The sequence below is a fragment of the Gekko japonicus genome, unplaced genomic scaffold, assembly GCF_001447785.1.
Source record: "Gekko japonicus isolate JY-2015 unplaced genomic scaffold, Gekko_japonicus_V1.1 scaffold911, whole genome shotgun sequence".
In the NCBI taxonomy this organism is placed as follows: Eukaryota; Metazoa; Chordata; class Lepidosauria; order Squamata; family Gekkonidae; genus Gekko; species Gekko japonicus.
Window position 1 is genome coordinate 323,065 of NW_015172582.1, and position 5,074 is coordinate 328,138.

The following is a 5,074-nucleotide window of genomic DNA, read 5'->3' on the forward strand; positions in this document are numbered from 1 at the left end:
CCGCGAAATGTCTCCGGAGAGAAAGACTTGGATTGGCAAGACCGCGCACACGAAGGGAAACCTTGGACGGTTCGGGCAGGGCAACGCGCTGGGATTCAGCCTGGACTAGAAGCCCCACGGACAGAACCACTCTCGGCCACCACCCCAGGTCCGAAAGGACCCTTCCCGGTCCTCACCAAGCCGAGGCGCCTCTGACGCAAGCCCGAATCCACGACCCCAAGACACGAGTCACACGACCCCTGGAGCCAGGCGCTGGCCACAGAGAGAGATTCCCCCCCCCCCCAGGAGGTCCAGTCCTTCCCAAGTGGGAGGCGGGGCGGGGAACGAATGCCGCCACGGCGGACACAGAGATGTCCTGTCATCTGTCCTTCCCCGACCTGGGGCCGTCCACCTTGGTGGACAGGGGGGTCTGGGTCAACTCAGAGTTTGCAGCCTGCCTTTCAAGTGCCACGCCGGTTGGTCCGGATCCGGCGCTTCGGCCTCGGGGCTGGATGAGTAATTGTCCTTCAGTGGAGCCAACCTGGGGGCGGGGGAGTAAAAGCCAAATCCTGAAAGAGGGGCTAAAGGGGCCCGAAGGGTAGGAATCTGGTGCCTCTGAGGCAGCAAAAAGAAAGGGAGGGGATTTAGGGAAGGCACCTGACGGACTCGGCGCAATCCCGAGCAGATTTGCTCCACTGCTCTTGTGTGTGTGTGTGTGTGTGTGTGTGTGTGTGTGTGTGTGTGAAGTGCCCTCAGATCGCTCGAGCGGATACCCTCCCAAACGTCCTTAACAGCCTTGCTCAGGTCTTGCAAAAACCGAGGGCCACCCACGGCTTCCTTGAGTGAGTCAATCCATCTCCTGTTGGGGCTTCCTCTTTCCCTCCTGCTGCCTTCAGCTTTTCCTAGCCTTATCGTCTTTTCCACGAAGATAGTTCCAGGTAGTCAGCAGCAGAATAAATTTAGAGTCCAGTGGGGGCACCTTTAAGACCAACAAAGGTTTATTCAAGGGATGAGCTTTCATGTGCAAAGCACACTTCCTCGGATACGTCTTTCCCCGGTGACTCTTGTCTTCTCTTCGTATGATTTCAGCTTCTAGGGAGAGTGATCTGGAACCCAACTATTGGTTTTTCTGACCGTCCATGGTAGCCGTAAAACTCTCCTTCAACGTCACATTTCAAATGAATCCACTTTCTTCCTGTCAGCAGTTCTTCACTGTCCAACTTCCGCGCCCATGCACAGCGATGGAGAACGCTATATGGTATGAACTATCTTGATCTTGGGGGCCAGCAACGCATCCTTACACGTCGGGATCTTTTCCAGCGCCTTCATGACTGCCCTTCTCAGTCTCGACCTCCCTTTTGGTGGATGGTGGAGCCAAGGAGTAGGAAATCTTTCGTTTTTGACTTCTTGATGTTCAGCTGCAATCTCGCTTTAGCACTTTCTCCTTTAGCCTTCATCAGGAGTCGTTTCAAGGCTTTACTATTTTCCGCCAGTAATGTGGTGTCATCTTGCATATCTCAAACTGTTAATGCTCCTTCCACCAATTTTCACTCCACCTTCATCTACATCTCATCCAGTGTCTCTTATGATATGTTCTGCCTAGAAATCGAACAGTTAGGGAGGAGAATACATCCTCGTGTGACACCCTTTCCAGTTTCTTTCCCTCCATATTCTCTGTCCTAAGAGCACTCTCCAGTCTCCGCCCAGACTCCGCCCAGTTAAATCCATGGAGGAACTCTGCATAGGCGTGAGCGATAACCGTACCTAACCTGCAATGCTCAGCACATTGAGCTCAGTGGGCTCATACATCAACACTTCGATTCTAAATATAGTGAATGTCCAGTTTATGTCACAAAACCTTACAATGGAATGGATTTTTTGGTAGTCTTTAGGGTGCCCCTGGGCTTTGTTTATTTAAGTGGAATTCACCTCCAGATTTAGGACTGGGCTGTTACATCCGTTGACCCTGGTTCGGTTTTCTTACCCAAAAACAAACGAAAGAAGACTTTTAAAATGAATCCCACAAATGTAGTTGGTTCAGGAATAAAATGTAGTGCGATTTTAAAACAAAAAGCAAAAACCAAGGTCTATAAACAGACATTGCTAGGAATCTGTCTCTGTGATGCTCTGATTTCACCAGTTAAAAGTAGGATCCTGCTAAAGTTAAGATTGTTTAAATGATTTTTTTTTAATGGGAGAGAGCGAAGGGCGTGCGTAATCTAAGAGGATATCACAGCGTTTAACTTCGTGCCGGAAATTGCTTTGTTTGTTTTCACGGAAGAAACATCAAAACAATCCTTTCTAATCAAATATCGCCGCGTCTGTGGAACTCCAGACCACCGTTAGCATTGACGCACCTGGCGTGATGCTTCTTGGAAGAGACCGAGCGAAACGAGCTTCCAATGGAGACGCCGAGAATTTTGCGGAAGACTGCCTTGTAATTAAAAAGAAAGAAAGAAAGAAAGAAGCAATTCTCCCCTTTACGGCGCACACTAAAGATCATAAAATTAATAACAGATAAATTAATGAAGGTAATGCCTTGGCATTAAAACGGAGCAACTGCGACTCCCCCACAACCCCCAACGCACACTACAGTCTCTCCCAGACTAAGGCGCGGAGTGGGTTTCTCTCGTGCTGCCCGGGTGACAAATGGGGTGAGGGAATTGGTTGGGAACCGCCAGATTATAGGCGGACCCAGGGGGCTGTCCTCTGGATTAAGCGTCCCTGAGGATGTGCCCCCTTCAACTACGGGACATGTTGCGCAGCTGCACCTCGAGAGAGACGCCTGTGCCCAGCCGGGCATTTCTGCTCCTCAGGTTGAAAGCATCAACTGACCCAGGACTCCCGAGCGAGCGCCGTCTGTTCCGCAGAGGGCCACACCCTCGGGTTTTTGGGGGGTCGTTTTCTTAATCCGATGCCCTCCTCCCGCCCCCACCCCGGCTGCAGTCGTCTCGATTGCGGCCGCGCATGGGGCTGGCAGGAACCCGCTCCGCTGCGACGGCGCGCCTTGTCTACCGGCGCCGGCCGAGCCTCAGCCAGCCCAGGGAGGGGGTGGGCGCCATCTCCCGGGAGTCCGGCAGCGGCAGCAGCCGCCGCGGCCCCCGCAGAGACTCCTCGCGGCGTCCCTTCCAGCTGGAGCCCCTCCCGGGCCAGTTCAGAGCTCCCTCCGTCTCTCCCGGCGATCTTTCCAGCGAGAGGCCGGCGTTTGCCGGCAGGGGGGACGTGGCGGTCCCGGCGGAGCCTTGAGGAGACGGACTCCCGCCAGGCCAGGGCCGTCCGCTTGAGGGCTGCGACCCGGCCGCCTCAGTTCCTCCGGCCGGCCGGCCGGTGGACTCCTTCCTTTCCCCGCGAAGCTGCCCGCCCGTCCCATTCCTTGCGAGCCGGGGCAGCAGCTAGAGAACGGCGCCCGCCCCCCCCGGCGAGGGCCGTCTCCTCTGCCCCTGCTCCCTGGCCTGGAAAACTCCGGAGCCAACGTGAGACGATCTCGCAAGTCGACGGGAGGCCCAGCGTCCTGCTGCCCACAGCGCCCCCCCTCTGATGCCCCCCCGGAGAAAGTCACTAGGCAGCCCGCCCCTCGCCCGCCGCTGCCCTTTCAAGTAAGCGCTGCCTCGATACTGCCTCTGGACGTGGAAGCTCCGCTGCCCCAGTATGGCTCACGGGCACCGACAGAACTGGACACGAGGTCACCCCCCCCTCACTTTTAAGCAAAACGTGTCGGTCTTCTTGCAATGACCAAGGGGGGTCGGTGGTGCGCAGTAACTCCCGCGGCACCTCCCTTTTCCAGACAGGGTCCTCGAGTTGGTCCCTGGAAGTTCTCCTGCGCGAAATGCCCGGGAGCGGGTCCCAAGGGCGCGGTCCCTTGTTGCGCCCAGGCAGCGCTATTGACCCCCGACGGGCCCTGCTCTTGGGCGCCTCGCCTGGCCCTCTCGCGGGACCGGCGCAGGAGGCGCTGCCGGGAGCTGGCTGGAGGCTTGCCTCCCCGAGGGATTCTGCCGCCCGGCTCTCCCGCGCTGAAGCCCTCCTCCTGCCAGGCTTCGGAAGGGCCAGGCGGCGAACTTGTCGCGTTCAAAAGGAAGGCAGCTGCTGGCCTTGAGCGTCAGTCCGGAGCCCCGCTGCGGGTGGGAGAAAGTCTCCCGCGTCCCACCTGCCGTCCGGCCCCGGCGGCGGCATCCTTGAGAGGGAAGCCCGGCGGCGGCGGCAGGCAGGCAGGCCAATCCAAAGCGCGGCCTTGCTAGACGGGGATAGGCTCACGGAGCGGCTCCGGCCTCCTCGCTCGCTGCCCTCTGCGGAGGGAGTCCCTGGAGGCCAGCCACAGGCAGCGGCCCCGATCCGGGGGCAAAGGGCGCGCCAAGTCCCCCTCGGACCCGTGTGCGCCTGAAGTCGGCTGGCGGCGAGCCCCGGGGGCTCCCACGGAAGAGAGGGACGGAGGGGGTTGGCCCCTGCCTGCCTCTGCGTCGCGACCCGGGACTTCCTTGGGGGTCTCCCGTCCAACCAGGGGCGGCCGGGAGATCGGATATGGAGGCTTAAAAGAAGAGCCCTTGCCTTGAGCGAGACCGGGTCTCCAGCTTTCAGTCCAGACAGCTGTGCTCCCGTTGGGTCCTTCGTTACAGGGTTTATTGTGAGTCTGAGAATCCACACCTACTGGCCCCGAACACGGGCCCGGACGGACTGACGAGCCCCCCCCACCATCGCCCAGCAGGACGCCAGAGAGGAGGCGCAGGAGAGCACGGGGTGCATTTGTCCTGGACACACACGACACAATCTGCTGTTGGCTGAGGGCGTGTGCCTGCTCCTCTCCCGCTCCCTGAAGGGAGCGCTTCACACCCGACGGCCCTGCACTGGGAGGCCTGCGGTTCACCCCCCCCAACACGCAACCTCTGTCCCTCGGGGGGGGGGGGGCTACACGTGTGGCGATGCCTTCGCTTTCTAAAACTTAGTGTAACAAGAAATTACTAACACAGAGAACTGGTACTTGCAATTCGGTTCGGGCTTCGCGTGTGCTGTAGGAGGACTACATTTCTTTCCCCCTGCAGATGGGGGGGGGGGGGGATAAAAGCAGCCCCGAACAGCCTATACGCCCCCCCCCCCCCCCCCG